This window comes from Polypterus senegalus, chromosome 7 (genome assembly GCF_016835505.1).
Source record: "Polypterus senegalus isolate Bchr_013 chromosome 7, ASM1683550v1, whole genome shotgun sequence".
In the NCBI taxonomy this organism is placed as follows: Eukaryota; Metazoa; Chordata; class Cladistia; order Polypteriformes; family Polypteridae; genus Polypterus; species Polypterus senegalus.
In genome coordinates, this window is record NC_053160.1 from 160,064,755 (window position 1) to 160,085,448 (window position 20,694).

The window sequence follows — 20,694 nt, forward strand, 5'->3', positions numbered from 1 at the left end:
GGCATCTGGATCTCGATTTAAAGAATATTTAGGGCTATTAAAGATATTTTATGTCTCTCCATATTACTATTATGGATTCTTATGGTTGTCACATTATATCAGTTAGCTTTTGTAAATTGTTCCTGTTTAAAGGAGAGTAAGTATACACTGCTGTGGTCTAGCGTGCTCTTCTGGGATAGTTCCTGCCTTGTATCAGATGCTGACAGGACAGGCTTCATCCTCTGCAACCATAATCTGGATGAATAGATAACAATAAAATGTACCGTATGAAGGTTTCCTAAAAAAACTCTTTCCAGTTGTGTTCCTCTGGGCAATGTTCTTAATGTCTTTCATGGTTATTTTGTTCACTCATAGGGCCTTATGTTCTTTGCTTATATGGAGACAGCACTCTGACCTTCATGAAAATCATTCCAGAATACATGAGTCCTAATTTATTTATATCACTTCTTCAAAGAAAGAAGGGTACTAGAATTATTTCTGGCTTTTTCTAATATTTAGATTATTTTCAGTCCATTATAGTTAATAGTTATAATTTTAACTCTAGTTTCTTAAGTCAGCATACAATGATTGGATCACTTAAATTGGTTTCACTCAGCCATGTCTTTGTGCTATACATCAGTCTCACTAATTTGAATCCATATTGAATCCTGTGCTGGCCATCTCTGCTGTGCTGCGTGGAGTTAATCACTCAATGTGAGGCATTTCACAGAGGGGCACAGTAAAAAGCTTCGACTCCCTCAATCCACAGTAATGTAAAAGAACTAACATTTAAAAGTGAATGGGAGTTATTCATGCAGAACAAGTAAAATTGAGTAAATTAGAGCAGTCCGTTTTATCATAGCTCTTCTTCATTCCTCCAAAGCCACTCATGAGTCTTGTCTGACAAATCTGGAAAACCTATTGCAAACCTCATTTTTCCACTTGATTCTAATTACTGTCATTCCTCCATACCGGCTGTATTTCATTATACTATACTACTGTCTGCAGAATAAATTATGGAAAAAGTGCATATTATCTGCCTTGGTGACTTGGCATTGTCAACCTGTCATTCTAACAACAGTGCCCAGTGAGATATTCGATCAAGAAGAGGAGATCTGTATGATGTATAGCATGGCCTTCTCCTTGCCTATAAGCCACAGTACAGAGCATAATGCACTAACCCTGCTAGTATGCCCAGCCCATTACACAATATTGATTGTGCATATTGCAATACACCAATGTATATTATGTAATGTTTGTAAGTAGTTATGATTTACTAAGGTAAATTTAAACGAATGAGTGAATTTATGCCACTATTTAAGAAAACACAATAGTGTGAGATGGGCAGATCTAGTTATGCCCTTATTATGACTTTTTAACATAAGATTAAATAAATTGACTCTAACCATGAAAGTAGCATTTTAATCCCTACTATGTTTAAGGACTCCTTGAGCAGGGAGCTACTGCTCTGTGGTATAACAACATGGCTGAACTCTGTAAGAGTGAATAATTGTCTTTAGTGAGCAAAAAAATAAGTTAATACTTCAGGACTTTTATTATAGGTTTCCTAATAATATACAAAATAAAACAATGCATGAAAATAGCTGATAAAATATATTTCAAACAGCAAAGAGTTACCAGCTAAGATTGCTTTCAGTGGTATTATGTGAGATCTTTGTTCACCATAGAGCTGGGAACTCCAGAATCATAAACAGATCTGAATAATTCATGGCCTGAGTTCATAAATAGGAGGACATCCACAAAAAGCAACATTCATTTTCTCTGTTAGATGTTTAAATGTGGTAATTGACTATTTCTCAACAAATAACTGTAACTTGCAATAAACCAAATTCTCCTTTTCTTCCTCTTCATCTTTTCCCACTGCTCGGACCTGCACCTCCTTGCCAGTCAAGCCATTTTCCTTCAGATCTCCTGTTGCTTTAACAATCCACTTCTGCCTTGGCCTCCTTCGCTTTCTCTTCCCCTGTACTTCCATTTCCATCACTCTTTTATCCTCATAGTCATTGATTCTCCCCATCACATGTCTATACCATTTCAGTCTACTTTACTGTACTTTCTTAGATATCACTCTCGCTTTTGTTGTACCTCTGATCGTCTCATTTCTTATTCTGTCCATTTTTGTCATTTCCCACGTACATCTCAACATTCTCATTTCTGCCACATCTAATTTCTTCTCCTGTGCTCCCTTTACTGCTCAAGTCTCCGCACAATACATCATTGCTTGTCTTATCACTGTCTTAAAAATCTTACTTTTAACCTATGTTTTAATTCTTCAATCACCCAATACTTCTCATACCTTCTTTCAATTTTTTCATCCACACTGCACTCAATGGCTTATCTATGTATCTAATTTTCCATCTTGGGCTACCACTGATCCTAGATACTTACATTCATGCACTCATTTCAACAGCTCTACATGCAGGTTAACTTCTGATTGTCATTAAAACTCGTATATTCTGTCTTCTTCCTATTTCCTCTTCAACCCACTATCTTCCAAAGCCCTTCCCCATTCGTCCAGCTTCCTTCTTCCTCTTTTCTAGTGCTACACAACACAATGTCATCAGCACAAAGACTGTACCAGGTAGTTTGGTCTTTTATCCCATGGCTCAACACATTCATAACCAAATCAAAGAGGTAAGGACTTATAGAAGATCCCTGGTGCAGACCTACTCTAACTGAGATCTTGTCTGTTACCCCAACACTGCTGTTAACCCTAGTCCTCACTCCATCATACATATCCTGGGCATTCCTCATATACTTATCTGGTCCTCCTTTCTCACTCATGCACCTCCAGACTTCTTGATGTGGCACTCTATCATAAGTCTTCTCCAAATCAATAAAAAAAAAAAACCTTATGCAAACCTTTCTATTTTTCTCAAAGTTTCTCTATGAGCTGTCTCAAAATGCAAAGACCGTATTCGTTGTTCCTCTCCCTGGCAAAAGGACAAACTGATCCTCTCCTATGGTGGTCTCTTCTCTAAGCTTTCTCTCTATAACCTTTCCCAAATTTTCTTTGTGTGACATCAGCCTTATCCTCTGTAATCACCACAATCCTGAATATCGCCCTTCTTCCAATCAGCTTCGTAAAATGCAATAAACCTAATTACAGTATGTGATTTATTCATAATAAAAGCATAATAGAACACGGATATATAAGTTTTGTGGTGGGCAGCCGGGGCTCACGCCCTCACACTGGAAGGCTTGGGGGAAGAAGCGTGCCCAGAGCATTAACTCCCCCGAAACACTTGGTGGCAGCCTCCCTGCATTGCAGCAGTCTGTCGGACTGCCGCAGGGCTCCATGGGAGTTGGAGTTGGATGAAGCCCTGTTGGGATCCACCGGCACCACCAGGGGCTGCTACAGCTGCTGCTGTTCCCCTATGCGCAGCTATTCCACCACACCCAGAAGTGCTGCCGGAATTAGGTCAACGAGCACCTAGAGCACTTCCGGGTGCCTTATAAAAGGAGACAACAGCCAACACTCCAGGAGCCAGAGTCGGGAGGAGGGAGACGAAGCTATCTGGGGAAGAGTGGAGGAGAAAAGAGAAGAAAGAAAAAGGAGAAAGAAGTATTGTATTGTGGTGTGTTATACGGTTTTTAGTGAGACTGTGTTGTGCTTGTGGAGATGGGGAAGACATTTCCCACTGGCGATAAAAGAAAAATAAATTTTGTGTGTGTTTTGAAGTTGTGCCTCTTGCGTCTGTCTGTGTCAGGTTGGGCGGCTGGAGTGCCCTCTATCGGCCACAGTATATACTGTACAGACAAAGAAATACAGTGGAACCTCGGTTTACGAGTAACTTATTTTACGAGTGTTTTGCAAGACGAGCAAAAATTTTTAATAAATTTTGACTTGATAAACGAGCGATGTCTTGCAATACGAGTAGTATGGATACACTTTGTCTGCTGAGCGTCATGTGATCACAACTGAGCTGATGGTTCTTCTCTCTCTCTCCTTATCGCCGCCGCCGCCCAGCACGTCTCTCTCTCTCCTTATCTCGCTCGCTCGCCCATCGCGTCTCTCTCTCTCTCTCCTTATCTTGCTCGCCCAGCGCGTCTCTCTTTCTCTCTCTCCTTATCTCGCTCGCCCAGCACGTCTCTCTCTCTCTCTCCTTATTTCGCTCGCCTCTCTCTCTCTCCTTATCTCATCGCCCGTCTCTCTCTCTCTCTCTGGCAATTGTCTCCTATTCTCCGTCTGAGTCTGTGTGCCTCACTCATATAGTCAACATCCGTACGAGCGTATACTGTTTACTACAGCATTGTGACTGTGTGTGTGTGCGCTGTGAAGTGCGAGTTCCCATCTTGCTCCCCAAAACACGAAGCTGAGTCTCAGTACTTTAACATCAGCTTTATTACAGCTTGAAACAGCAACAGCACTCTTATTTACTGTAGTGGGATCTTTATAATGTTCCATGTATGACTCATTCACGACAGGCGCTTATAGAATGTCTGCAATCTTTTTGGATGCGCTTATACGGCGAACTGCTACAGCGCTGGGAGACTGCAATTGCTTTGGGACGCTCTTCCACATGTCGTCCCATTGGGTGGAATCCCACATAAGTTTAGAAACTCACACCAGCCATGATTCTTTTTAAAGGTAAAGTGCAGGTTAATTTGTATTATGTATTTTACTTTATATTTTGTATTGATCGTTTTTATTTGAATAGTTTTGGGTTGTGGAACGAATCATCTGAGTTTCCATTATTTCTTATGGGGAAATTCGCTTTGATATACGAGTGCTTTGGATTGCGAGCACGTTTCCAGAACGAATTATGCTCGCAAACCGAGGTTCCACTGTATAAGAAACAATATAAAACATTAATCTACACAAGCTTAGTTTGATCTTATTCTTTCTTATAGAAACAGGCAGATGGCTTAAAAGTTTTTAAAGAATTGACCAATGAAATAAAAGTTCATTTTAAACCCAGCATTCAGCAGGTTCGATAGATACTGTAAGTACTTCACTAGCTGTTGCGATGGAAGCACCCACCAATTTCTTTACAGCTGTTCTGCACTGGTTTACAACACATACACACAGCCCCTCTATTGTCTGTGTGGGTGTGTGTGTGATGCTACTCTGAACTTTCCTACTGAATTCAGGCAGACAAACTCATAACAGCTAAAAACGTATCATTCACATGTTATTACTTTTCAGTTACAGTAATACCAAATGGCTCTATCCTAACTACCAACTTACAGTGAACAGATCTCAGAATCAGAGTAGGTGTTCTTTGGTTTGGTTCTTGTTGAGTCCACAGCAGTTTCTTCTGTAGTCAGCCTTCTCCAGTACACATGGAAGGATGTCAAGCACATTTTTTCTTTGTTTATTTAGAACCTCTTCTGCTTCCTTGATTTGCTTGGACATTATTTTCAATTATCTTTGGGTTTTCAGACACACAGTGGTCCTCTTTGGGTAGCATAAAAATTACTTCTGCTGGGCAGTTGGCGACCAGTTGATTCCCTTCTTCAGCAAGATGAAGTCGTGCATTCTATAGGTTTCTCACATTTGTGCATCTTTATTTGCCATGGCAAGATTTGGACTTTTTGTGGCACCACATCTAACACCGTTATAGATGGCCTTCCACTCTTAGTCCACCAGTAGGTTATCCTTCAGACTCTGATAGGGCCGCACCATAAGCAATAGGCATCCTTCCATGGATATTGACCAGGCCAAGAGCAGAGAGAACATATCTAGTGTCTGCAATGGAAGTTTTATCTTTGGTTTCTCGGGTGTTTCTAAATTTTCTTTTGGTTGACAATTGGTGCAAAGTTTTGTCCATCAAAGATGTGAATTGTTGAATTGGGTCTGTTTGTTCACTGATTAAGTGATTAAATGGTGCATCATGCATATATCTCTGGATGTCATTTGCCTGTGACCAATCATTCTTATCAGAAACTGTACTCCAAACAGAGGAGAACTGACACTTTAGTTGAAATTAAGATGACCTGGTAGCTACCTCTCAGGCAAAGGATTTGTGTACCAAAGTAAAGCAAAATGGGTAATACCAGTGTGTCCTACACTTCTATCACATTTATTGTAAAATCACATTACATTACTGAGCCTGGAACAGGGGAGAGTCCCGAGGCTTTGGAAAACATCTTGTATCACCCCAGTCCCAAAGATATCACGTCCTAGTGAGCTGAATGACTTCCGGCCTGTCGCTCTGATGCCACATGTAATGAAGACCATGGAGCGGCTGCTGCTTCACCACCTGAGACCACAGGTCCGCCATGCCCTCGACCCTCTGCAGTTCGCATACCAGAAGAAAGTGGGAGCACAGGATGCCATCATCTATATGCTACACCGATCCCTCTCCCACTTGGACAGAGGCAGTGGTGCTGTAAGAATTATGTTTCTGGACTTCTCTAGCGCCTTCAACACCATCCAACCTCTGCTCCTTAGGGACAAGCTGACAGAGATGGGAGTAGATTCATATCTGTTGGCATGGATCGTGGACTATCTTACAGACAAACGTCAGTATATGTGTCACAGGAACTGCAGGTCTGACATTGTGGTCAGCAACACAGGAGCACCGCAGGGCACTGTACTTTCTCCGGTCCTGTTCAGCCTATATACATCGGACTTCCAATACAACTTGGAGTCCTGCTATATGCAAAAGTTCACTGACAACACTGCTATCGTGGGTTGCATCAGGAGTGGGCAGGAGGAGGTCTAGGAACCTAATCAAAGACTTTGTTAAATGGTGTGACTCAAATCACCTACAACTGAACACCAGCAAAACCAAGGAACTTGTGCCGGATTTTAGGAGGCCCAGGCCCCTCATGGACCCCGTGATCATCAGAGGTGACTGTGTGCAGAGGGTGCAGACCTATAAATACCTGGGAGTGCAGCTGGATGATAAATTGGACTGGACTGCCAATACTGGTGCTCTGTGCAAGAGAAGACAGACCCGACTATACTTCCATAGAAGGCTAGTGTCTTTCAACATTTGCAATAAGATGCTGCAGATGTTCTATCAGACGGTTGTGGTGAGCACCCTCTTCTATGCGGTGGTGTGCCGGGGAGGCAGCATAAAGAAGAGGGACACCTCACGCCTGGACAAACTGGTGAGGAAGGCAGGCTCTATTGTTGGCATGGAGCTGGACAGTTTGAGATCCGTGGCATAGCGATGGACGCTGAGCAGGCTCCTGTCAATCATGGAGAATCCACTGCATCTACTAAACAGGATCATCTCCAGACAGAGGAGCAGCTTCAGCGATAGACTGCTGTCACTGTCCTGCTCCACTGACAGACTGAGGAGATCGTTCCTCCCCCACACTATGCCGCTATTCAATTCCACCCAGGGGGGTAAACGTTAACATTATACAAAGTTATTGTCTGTTATACCTGCATTTTTATCACTCTTTAATTAAAAAAATATTGTTTTTTATCAGTATGCTGCTGCTGGAGTATGTGAATGTCCCCTTGGGATTAATAAAGTATCTATCTATCTATCTATCTATCTATCTATCTATCTATCTATCTATCTATCTATCTATCTATCTATCTATCTACCTACTATATGAAAGAAACAAGACAATATCAAAATCAAAACACATGCATAAATAACAAAAAAGAAAGAAAAATTAAATATACTAATCAATGTTTCTGGCCTGGAGCAGCCAAGGTTACGAGAAGACTTGCTCAATTCACATTCCTTTTTTGTGATGTGCTTTCATACCTCTGTATTTGCTTGGTAAATTCTGAACACTGCAAAGGTTAATTAATTTACCCATGAGTCAACTTACATTTAATGAGATAATGAAAAAAAATGTTCATAATCTAGGCATTCAAATAGTTAAATAATATAAAAAATACTGTCTACTGGTGGCTTTAATTTGCAATATATAATGAAAACAAATTGTTACGCTGCTGTAACCTTTGTCTGATCACTGTTCTATTTGAATTATCTACTAGATTCAGCAAGAATAATCTTTCCTTCAGATAATAATAATGATAGAATCTGTTCACATTGATGATTAGGGTTTTGATAAGCTGGCAACCTTACAGAATTGACTTATAGTTCATTGCCTCTAGGCTAGTGAAAATTAGATGGCATTATTCCAAACGTCAGTTTGACACAAAAATAATAGTCCTTAATTCTTTTCAGCAAAAACATAACACTGCATTGAGGACTTGTTTTCTGCTGCAGCTAACCAGCATGTTGCTGTGAATGATTGCCTCACAGAGGAGCCATTACACATCATCAACGGATTTAACGTCCAGGACTCAGTGGATTATTCATTTAATTCCCTTGACATATTCTCTCTATTTATCATCACCTGTCAAAGATGTAAAGCTAACTCAAACTACACAATGCCAGAAGGACTACTAAAAATGAGCTTGCAAGTGGCCTTGGAAAACAAATGACAGACAACAAAGTTCAAACAAAACAAGAGAAGGATAAACACCAGACATTATGAGATAAGCATCTACAATCAGTTCTTTTATTATAGGGTTCCTTTTTCATGCACCTCACATAGTAAATCTTCTATTTTTTTTATCTAGAAATAATTATCAGAGAAGAACCTACCAATCCATCTCAGATGTTGAAGTCAGGTCTTCATATCTAACACTAAATTAGTTAAATTCAGATTGTCCATTATTGCATAGTGACTGTACTTCCAGTGACTTGCCATTCTGGTAAATTGTGTTTCCATAGAAAACAGAAAGTATTCAGACCCCTAAACTGTTTGGACATTTTGATAGGTTGCAGCTTTGTCCTAAAATCATTTAAATTAATTTCTTCCCTCATCAAGCAAAACTCAATACCCCAGAATGACAAAGCAAAAACAAGATTTTAGAAATTTTTGCAAATGTATTCAAAAATACAAAACTAAAACTATCACATTGACACAACTATTCAGACCCTGTACATGGTACTTCATGAAGCACACCTTTGGCAGCGATTCCAACCAGGAGCCTTTTTGGCTATAACACAATAAGCTTTGCATATCTGGACTTACAGATATTCTGCAGTTTTGCTCTGTCAGGTTGGATAGCTATTTTCAGGACTATTCAGAGAAGTTTGATTTGGTTCAAGTGGATACTCTGGCTGTCCCTTTTAAGAATTCACAGAGCTGACCCTAAGACACTACTGTGTTGTCTTTTCTTTGTGCTTAAGGTCATTGTACTGTTGGAAAGTGAACCTTCAGCCCAATCCGAGGTCCAAAGTGCTCTGGAGAAGATATTCATTGAGGATATTACTATACTTTGCTCCATTTTCCTCAACCCTGGCCATTCTCCCAGTCCATGCCACAGAAGAACAAACCCACAAAATGATGCTAACACTATTATGCTTCACCGCTGGAATGGTATTGTGAACGTGATGAGTGGTGCCTGGGTTCCTCTAGATGTGATGCTTAAATATAAAGCCAAACAGTTCAATCTTGTTTCTCATAGTCTGAGACTCCTTTAGGTGCTTTTTTGCAAACTCTAAGAGAGCTTTCATGTGTCATCTGGCCATCTGCTTTAAACCTCAGATTAGTGGAATGTTGCTGTGGTGGTGGTTGACCTTTCGGAAGTTTCTTCCATCTGCACACAGATTCTCTGCACCTCATTGAGAGTGACCATCAGGTTCTTGGTCACCTCCCTTACCAAGTCACTTGTCCCCCAATTGTTCAGTTTGGCAGCCAGGCCTAGCAAGTGATGGTTGTTTCAAACCTTTTCCATTTAAGATTTAAGGAGGCCACTATGCTCTTGGGCACCTGCAGTGCTGTAGAAATAAATATCTTCGATGCCTTCCTCAGATCTGTGCCTTGACACAAACCTGTCTCTAAGCTTTACGGCAGTTTCTTCGATTTTACATCTAAGTTTTTGCTTTGATACACATTCTCAACTGCAGTACCTTCTATAGACTGGAGTGTGTTTTTCCTAATCACGCCCAGTCAACTGAATTGACCACATGTAGACATCAAACAAGGTGTAGAAACATCTCAAAGATTATCAATAAAATGAGATACACGTAAGCCAGATTTCAAGTGTCATGAGTGTCTGAATACTCGCGTAACTGTGATATGAAATTTTTGTTTTTAAACCATTTGCAAACATTCATAAAATCCTTTTTTCATATTTTCATTCTGAGAAGTGAAACAAAGTGAAGGGGCTTAAATACTTTCTAAAGGCCTGGTATATTTTAAACTAAATATATAACACAACAACACAGTCATAGAGGATTTTGTTTGTCCACCACCGAGTGATAGATTAAAGCCATAGTCTTTTTTATAGGCTCAGTTAAAATAGGTAGTTGCCAAGGGTGTGCTACCCTAGAAGAGGTACATTCTATACATGCAGAATTTCTCCACGGTATGGGCAATTTCTGGGAGTCTACTGCTTTTGTACTGTTTTGTGTGCATACAGAGAGTATATCAACACAGATGATCTAGAAAATCACATCCATTTTAATAATAAAGGGATAAGCACACCTGTTAAAGAGGACATTGCATCAGAAGAGTTGCTGAGTGATTGCTACACTAGAGTCCACCCTACTACTTTACATTGCTTGTTCAGAAAAAGTCTTTTGAACATGCCATTTACCACCATTTTTGTAAGAGCGGTGTGACCAGGAGGCTAGAATGTTGGTAGGCTGTCCACCCTCCTTCTGCTTTGGAGTTTATTGGTCTTTAGAATGTTTGTATGATGGGTGTGGAAGGGATGAGCCCCAAAGTGTTATACCTAACTGAAAAATGGCAGGAAAAGAAACTAATCAAAGTTACAGAAGATGAATGGGACAAAAACATTATCAAGAAACATTCTGAAGTCGAAGCTGAAAGCCAGTAAACAGGCAATAGCCAAAACCCAATACATATACCTAATGCCCTAAATAACTAACTTGTAGCAAGGCTATTTGGGTTGACGGGAAAATTCTGGTTAGTCCTCTTTTTAGTCATTGCCTCAGTGTTACGCAGGAATTTAGAGTGCTTACACAATTTATGCAGGCACTAGAGGTGATGGTTATGTTTGACTCCGGTTGGTAGGCTTGGCATCATATTGACATGACGACAAAGAAAGTGATGTGGCATTTGAGCAGGACATTTTTTGCTTTTAAATGACACCTGCTAATGGAGGAAAGAGAATTGTGGAATGTCGAACAAGACGGCAGATATCAGAGCTATTTAAGAAATACTAAGTGAACTTCACACAAGGAGGTTCCCTATTATGAGGTGGCCTTCCAGAAGACGGTTAAACGGATAAACTCCTGTAGAGGAAAGTATTTGGGCTTCTGTACAAGGTTCAGTTGTTCTCAGGTTGACCCCATTTGGTGAGTTGAACCTTTTTCATTTTATTGGGGTAGCACTGAGCTCAATACATACATTTGTTCTGCCTTCTTATATTTCAAGAGCACTGCAGCTAAAACAATTGAACTGGACATTCAATCCTCATATTATTGAACTCCAATCAATATACTGTAAATTTCTTTTTTTCTCTCTTCTTCTTTGACAACATGTGTTAATGCCTGTATGTTCATGCTTTGTACGAGGGAAAAATCAATAGTCTGTTCAGGAGGGTCGGCGTCTATGGGGAAAAAGAGGTCAACATTTATGCCCTTTATCACCCTTTTGGTAATTATACATAATCGTGGATATTAAAACACACTTTTCTTTTTCCATAATGCATTCCTCTTGACATTATTGTTTTTAGATTAGAGGGAGCAGGAAAAGTGGCTGAGGGCCAATATAGTTTGATGCTGGTGACCTTCCAAGCAACATCCATCTCCCGTGAGTGATGAAGTGTAGCTTCTTTTAGAGGCTGATTGTTACAAACTCACTCTTCTGAATCCTATGCTACAAATCACTTGCAGAAATTCTCAGATGACTCTAACATGTATGGAGTGTATTGAATAGAGGAATGAGTCAGACTATAGGAGTTCAGTGGCGAACTTTGTTTTATGGTGCAGAAAGAATTGTCTGCAACTTAACATCAACAAAACCAAGGAACCAGTTATTGTCTTTCACTGCACCAAAGAGCCTTTATATCTGGTCACTATTCAGGGTGTGGGTGTAGAGGTAGTGTACTCCTACAAGTTTTTGGGGGGGTCCACATTAGTGACAGGTTGGACTGGTCTTATAACAAAGAGGAACTATATAAGAAATGGCAGACTGTATTCTATTAATGAGAGACATCCTTCACATGCTCTACAACTCTGTGACAGCCAGTGCAATTTTGTACGCCATGATGTGCTGGTCAGGTAACATTACATTAGAAGAGGCTCACCGAATCAACAAGCTAATTAGAAGGGCAGGCTGAGTTACAGGACACACTTTGGACTGTCACACTAGAGACATCAGGAATCACAACCTCTGAGACCATGCCCCTTAACAATACATCACTACATCATTGCAACTAAACTGCAAAATGGCACACCCATGAAAAACAGACTACTTTCTGATGTGAAATCTTTTGAGACCTTAAAAACTGCCTTTATTTCTATAAAATAACTGAATGAATGAATGCTCTATGTACCAAAACCGCAGAAATGAAGAAAAAATGGAATTTGATGAAATTAAATCAAAGCAAAGTTTAAAATAACCAAATTACAACACAAAGGAAGGCTGAAGAAGATATGGTTGGTGGAGCTGTCAGATGATAGAAAAAGAATAACCAGGGCTGTGGACACTGAAGTAAAAGATTTTGGGGGCAATGGATCAGCTGGCTAACTAGAAAGGTGAGCATAATACCTTTTAAGGTTTTTGTAAATTCTAGTACAAAAGGTCCTGTTATGTGATTCACATTTTTGGTATATAATGTAGCAATTAGTCATTTTTAGAGGTTTTGTCACGAGTTTGGGGTTTTTGAATGTGAGAATTTAATTTTTGTTAATCATTTTAACTTTCAGATTCATTACTGTCTTGTTTTTTTATTTAAACAATGCTATTTTGCCAGTTATTTGTCACATTCATGTTGTTGCTGTCAAGAGAACCAGGTCTGGTGATGTCACCAGGACATCAAGTATAAATACAGCAGTGACAGGTTTCGTTTCCATCCGTGAATATACTGTATGAACAAAACTTCATTCTAGTGATAGTTACCTAGTATACCTAATTATATATAGTGTTGGCATTGTGATTAGGAGTTGCAGACATAACAAATTAGAAGTGAGGCCTCCTAAAAGGACCGTGATGGCAGGCTAGGTACCTCACCAGCCTGCTCGAGAAGATTCAGCCATATCCAGTTACTCCTCACTGCTAACTATTGGCTTCCAACCTGGGGAGTGAGCAAAATAACAAGAAATTTCCCAACATAAACCAAAAGCCCCACAAGAAGGAGGATGGCCATAAGGCCCTGACTTGCGCACAGAAGGTGAAATGAAGAATCTTTATAAATTAGGATTTATAAAGAAAAGTACAAGGAAATATACAAAAGAGCAAACATTGCCAAAAGGAACTCAAAACCAACAAAAATAGGAATGCTCACAAGAATACTCCACAAACACAATGTTGTCCTACTTCTGAACCTTCTCTGGTTTGTATTAAATAGCCAAAGAAAAGGCTCAGGAGTGGTGACATCAGGGTGGACCCGCCTCCCGGGGTTCCACGCACAAAGTACAAGGAATAATTTAAACAGGTAACATACAGTGCATCCGGAAAGTATTCACAGCGCATCATTTTTTCCACATTTTGTTATGTTACAGCCTTATTCCAAAATGGATTAAATCGATTTTTTTCCTAAGAATTCTACACACAATATCCCATAATGACAACGTGAAAAAAGTTTACTTGAGGTTTTTGCAAATTTATTAAAAATAAAAAAATGAGAAATCACATGTACATAAGTATTCACAGCCTTTGCTCAATACTTTGTCGATGCACCTTTGGCAGCAATTACAGCCTCAAGTCTTTTTGACTATGATGCCACAAGCTTGGCACACCTATCCTTGGCCAGTTTCGCCCATTCCTCTTTGCAGTACTTCTCAAGCTCCATCTGGTTGGATGGGAAGCGTCGGTGCACAGCCATTTTATGACCTTTCCAGAGATGTTCAATCGGATTTAAGTCTGGGCTCTGGCTGGGCCACTCAAGGACATTCACAGAGTTGTCCTGAAGCCACTCCTTTCATATCTTGGCTGTGTGCTTAGGGTCGTTGTCCTGCTGAAAGATGAACCGTCGCCCCAGTCTGAGGTGAAGAGCGCTCTGGAGCAGGTTTTCATCTAAGATGTCTCTGTACATTGCTTCATTCATCGTTCCCTTTATCCTGACTAGTCTCCCAGTTCCTGTCGCTGAAAAACATTCCCACAGCATGATGCTGCCACCACCATGCTTCACTGTAGGGATGGTATTGGCCTGGTGATGAGCGGTGTCTGGTTTCATCCAAATGTGGCGGCTGGCATTCACACCAAAAAGTTAATTCTTTGTCTCATCAGACTAGAGATGTTTGTTTCTCATGATCAGAGAGTCCTTCAGGTGCCTTTTGGCAAACTCCAGGCGGGCTTCCATGTGCCTTTTACTAAGGAGTGGCTTCTGTCTGGCCACTCTACCATACAGGCCTGATTGGTGGATTGCTGCAGAGATGGTTGTCCTTCTGGAAGGTTCTCCTCTCTCCACAGAGGACCTCTGGAGCCCTGACAGAGTGACCATCGGATTCTTGGTCACCTCCCTGAATTAGGCCCTTCTCCCCGATCGCTCAGTTTAGATGGCCAGCCAGCTCTAGGAAGAGTCCTGGTGGTTTTGAACTTCTTCCACTTACGGATGATGGAGGCCACTGTGCTCATTGGGACCTTCAAAGCAGCAGAATTTTTTCTGTAACCTTCCCCAGATTTGTGCCTCGAGACAATCCTGTCTCAGAGGTCTACAGACAATTCCTTTGACTTCATGCTTGGTTTGTGCTCTGACATGAACTGTCAACTGTGGGACCTTATATAGACAGGTGTGTGCCTTTCCAAATCATGTCCAATCAACTAAATTTACCACAGGTGGACTCCAATGAAGCTGCAGAAACATCTCAAGGATGATCAGGGGAAACAGGATGCACCTGAGCTCAATTTTGAGCTTCATGGCAAAGGCTGTGAATACTTATGTACATGTGCTTTCTCAATTTTTTTATTTTTAATTAATTTGCAAAAACCTCAAGTAAACTTTTTTCACATTGTCATTATGGGGTGTTGTGTGTAGAATTCTGAGGAAAACAATGAATTTAATCCATTTTGGAATAAGGCTGTAACATAACAAAATGTGGAAAAAGTGATGCGCTGTGAATACTTTCTGAATGCACTGTATAATTACAAACATAACAAAAATTTATTAAAAATATGAAAAAATAATAACTCAAAAGTTACAATAAAACAAAAACTCAATAAGAGGTTATGTTTTTATTTCCTTCAACTCTGGTTTTGTTCTCTGTTGATCTTTGGCTTTGTCATTATGAATGTTATACTTTCCTGGTTCTGACCTGGATGCGCCCCTTGACCATGTCTTCAGCCGTCGCTTCATCTCCTGCTTTATTTCCTCACAATAATATCAAACACCTTCAGCGTGTTCAAAACAATTAAACACTACAATAGGTTAATATTTTGACAAACTTGGATACTGTGTGTAGTGTATACTGCATGTCTAGTATATTTGGTAGTTTAGCACAAAAGCAATGCAGAGGGTGTTGATTTATCCAAATTGTTCTATACTACCCAACTTGCTTTTTAGTGATCTCATTGCCCAAATAAATATTGTCAGAGAATACAATAAAGTTAAAAGTCTCCTGCTAGTGCCCCAGATTCAGGTCATCAAAATGAGTACAGCTTGAGTACCAAAACAGTCCAAATTGTAATAAATAGCTCCAAAGGCAAAATGGGGAAGTGTGGACCCATTTCTTGATTAAATGAAGATTTAAATGTAATGGGCATGAACTAAACCCATGCTTTTTCTTATAGGAAGAGTGGTGTGCAAACCGTCTCAACACCATCACAACTGCTGGTGCCAGCCTATCACAGTGTAGAATTTCTTGCCATTCAATCTGACCCTGAGCTACACTTGTTGGTCTAAAAACAAAAATCCTGATTTATGAAGAGAAATATTTATGTGTCAAGTCTCAAGTCTGAAACTTGAAAAGCAAAGCTGTGTACTGTATACAGAACAAACAAATAGACATCAAGCTTTATAGTTATAGAGATTTATTGTGGTATTTAGTCATTTATGCTGCATTACAGTTCCAAAATCAATGGCTATATAGGCTATTGTATTTATTATTTGTCCATGCTGTATTTTTTCCCATTAACTTTTATTTTAATGTTGCTTGTTTTAGTGATTGCAAACATGAGTAGGAATTCCCTTGTCTTTGTGATATACTGCTAATAAAGCTACTCAGCTGTGGCACTGAATCTGAATTTCTGTCGATGAAGTTCATTTAATTGTAATCTTTGGATGAGGCAGAAGAGCCACACATTCTGCACTATCAATGCTTTAAGAATATGACTGTAAATTGTAATCTTTAAAACTTGTTTTTTCATATAACTTTTTTTCAAATTCAGTGTTCATTGACTTATTGGAAGTCATCATTGTGTATTTCCACAGCTAATGAGAGTGCTGCAGAGAAAACAAAACTAACTACCTTTGAGGCTCTGTTGAAAGATAGTCCATAATTTACAGTAAGCTTTAAATTCACAGGGCTCTTATATTTAAATCAATTCAACTCAATGTATTGTTGTTCTACCTTGCAGTATAATGTATGATGGTGAATCAGTTTATTTAATTTATAAATCTCAGGAAATTAACTTATGAAGGAGTAAACTTTAATCCATATTGAAAGAGTCTAATGAAGACATAAGTTGTGGCTGTATGAATATCAGTTTGCTTTGAAAATTACGGGTACCCTTTATGTAGCGTATAACTACAAAAATATAAATAAATGAATATATAAGACAATCTTGTTCCCTGTAGATCAGGGGTTTCCTACTCCGGTCCTGGTGGGTGGCAGTGGCTGCAGGTTTTCATTCTAACCATCTGTTTAATTAGTGAGCTGTGTTTTGCTGCTGATTAACTTGTTTTGCCTCAATTTTAATTGACGTGACTCAGACCCCTTAGTTGTTTCCTTTTCCTTAATGAGCAGTCAAACAATAATGAGAAATAAAACAAGCCACCACATTGACCAGCTCACCTGCAATTAAAGAAAGGTGAAGGTCTCGGTCATGTTGGTCTACTCAGATCACCAGAACATCTTGATGATGATCTTAGAAAAAACAGAAAATCAGCAGAATGAGAGCAGCAACAAGTCCTAATATTCAATAATGGCTTTAATTAACAGCATGAACTGGCTTCCCATTAAGAAACTGGTTGGAGTGAAATTGGCTGGAGTTTGACATTCGAATTCAGCTGGTCATCTGTTGCCTCTTTTCACATCTCATTTCTCTTTGGCTGCCATCAATTCAGAGGACTGAATCCTTAAAAACGGGGCTATTAAAATGAAGGGAAAGGGAGTTAATTAGCAGTGAAAACTGGTCACTGATTAGGAAATGGGTTAGAATGAAAACCCGCAGTCACTGCGGCCCACCAGGACCAGAGTTGGATAACCCTGCTATAGATAATTGCCACTTTTATTATTTAGAAATGAATCTGAATGTTCATCTGAGCTGATTTTGCCAAATCAAGCAATCCAACACAACATTGTAGAAGCTTATGACAGAAGAATAAAAGCAAATGTTCAGCAGCTAGTGTTTCTTGTAGATTCACATAAAGCACTGTTGAAGGTCCTCCCTGGAGCTATCATTCAACTTGAGGACTTCTAATATAACACTTTTTTAACCGCTACTTGAAACCAGTTACAGCTTCAGTCCCGACTACAGAGCTTCTGTGGTGTATCTGTAGGTGGGTGTGACTTCAAATCAGAGAAGCAATAGGTGTTGTGATTTAGCTGGCAGCTTTCATTTTTGCTGATTGTCCTTCAGTCTTTTATATTTTTTCAAACATTGTTCCCAGAGTTTCGAAGACCAAGGAATCCGTGGTTATATCCATTTTTTATATATGTAGTATTTTCAACAATGTTGAAAAGTAATTACATTTTCCTGCAACATTGCATTGTTTTCTTATGGACACCACCATTTTTGTTGACAGTTTCTTTGCAGTTACCAGGCAAGACGATTGGGAGTGACATCAAGAAAGTGACTGTATAAAGGGCAGTGCATGCATTCCCACAATCATTTGAGATTTCAAGTTCTGTTTGAAAACCCTTTAGTGATCTTTCTTATTGAAATATTCTGGCTAGAAATTCTTATTTTGTTCTTTGACTTTGTTAAACATTTGTTCGATTTGGCCCTGATTACAAGCCTCTTTTTGGCTATGAAATCCCATACTGTATTTCAACTTTGACCTTTGATCCATGTCGAGAGCTTTGTTTATTTCACATCTTCATTGTTTCAACCTTTAGCTTGTTATTTTCACTTTGTGCCTTCTGTCAATTTCCTTTTCATTAAAAACTGCTACTAGCTGTGCAGGTAGTACAATAAACATGGACTTTAAACCCCAAAGTTGTCAGTTCAACCTAGCCTCAGACTCACATTTTGATCCTGAACAATTCCTTTAACTCAGCGTTTCTCAACCTTTAAGTATTTGCGACCCGAGTTTTCATAACGGTTTTAATCGTGCCCCCCCTAAAGTTTTTTTGAAAGGAGCCCACTAATACCAATTAGTTCTTTTTTAATTAATGATATCTCATAAATGCATATTTTATTATACCTTCTTAACTTTTATCGACATTTATCTAACTATATATTTGTTTTTCTAGTATCAGAATGTAGTTTAAGTTAATTTGTTTGGTTTCAATAGATGTATTTTTCATATTTTTGATTCTTGTTTTCTTTTTTTCACATCTTTGCACCCCCTTTTTGTTACTTCGCGCCCCCCTAGGGGGGCCCGTCCCACAGGTTGAGAACCACCGCTTTAACTATTTTGTGCTTAAACTGTAAAATAAAACTATGAACTGTTAACCAATATTCTTGTCTTCTGAGTTACCTTTTCAGCCAAATATTTAGTGACAGTAGCATAAAAACTGTAAAGAGCTCATTTAAATGGAACATAAGAACATTTTTCACACATATATCCTGGAAGTGAACAAAATAGTTAAAGAAAGGAGTCTTACATATTGTTTGATATGTGAGAACGGTCCAGTTCACAAAACAAAAAAAGGAGTCTTCTAATGAATATACAGAGGATTCAGAAAGTATGCAAAAACCTATACCTTCCACACACTTTATTGTTATTCTTGCCTTTTTTGCCCATCAATCTAACTCAATAACCCACAATCACAAAGTGATAACATATTCTCAGAGAGGTTTGCAAATGTACTAAAAATCAAAAACTGAAATCTCTCATTCATGTAACTATTCAGACCGTTAATTTGGTACTTTTGTAGCAGCCCCTTTGACAGCAGTTACAGTTTTGAGTCTTTTTGGATACGTCTCTACAAGCTATGCACATGTGGATTTGGGCAGTTCCTGCGAGATCCTCTTAAGCTCCTTTAGATTGGATGGAAAGCGTCTGTAACCTGCCATCGTCAGGTCTCTCTAAAGATGTTCTACAATGTTCTATGAGGTTTACAGTAAGTGTTGGCATTGGCTAGGCTACTCAAGGAGATGTCAGGGACTATTCCCCTTATTAAGCCACTCCAGAATTGTCTTGACTGTATGTTTAAGGTCATTGTTGTCCTGAAAGATGAACTGTCACCCACGTCTAAGGTCATGTGTGCTCCAGGTGCAGGTTTTCTTCAAATACCTCTCTGTATTACAGCTGCATTTGAATGACTCATCGTCTTGCCCCCCATAGCAGGATGCTGCCACTGCCATGTTTCACTGTAGGCATGGTATTAAGCAGGCGATGAGAAGTGCCTGGTCCATGCCAGACATAGTAACTGGAGTTCTGCCTATCAGATCAGGGAATCATTTGCCTCATGCTGTCAGAGTTCTTTAAATGCTGTTTGACAAACTCCAAGCAACCTGATTGGTGGGGTGTTGTTGAGAAGGTTGTCCTTCCAAGAGTTTCTCCCATCTCAGCAGAGGACCTCTGAAGTTCTGTTAGTGTGACCATTCATTAATGCCTACCTGACCATAGCCCTTCTTGCCCCATTTCTCAGTTTTGTCAGATAGCCAACTCTAGGAAAAGTCCTGGTGGTTCCAAACTTCTTCAGTCTCACAGTTATTGAGGTCACCTTGCTGCTAAAAACACTCAAAGCTTTAGAAATAGTTTGATACCCTTGCCTAATCTATGCCTCACCACAATTTGATTGTGGTTTTTGTCCTGACATGTAGTATAAATTATTGAAATTGTTGGACCATACAGTATATAAACAGGTGTGTGCTTTTACTAAACAATATCAAATCAATTCAGTTTGTCACAGGTGGACTCCAGTCAAGTTCTAGACACTTCTCAAGGAGAATTTAAGCAAACAGGATGCGCCTGATCACATTTTAGAGTGCCACAGTAAAGGGTCTGAATACTGACATGAATGAGTGATTTAAGTTTTTGTCATTAGGAGTTATTGTGTGTAGATTGATGGGCAAAAACGGCAAATGATTACATTTAAAATTAAATCTACAACATAATAAAGTGCGCAAAAGAGATCTGAGTAATTTCTGAATCCAATGTATAACCATGTATTTTAAAAGTGATGGCCTAGTGGTTAGCATTGTCACTTCACAGCTTCAGGAACCTCAGTGCAACCTCTGGTCCTGTCTTCTTTTCTCCTACATTTTAAAGAAGTGTACATTTTATTAAATGTTTTGTCT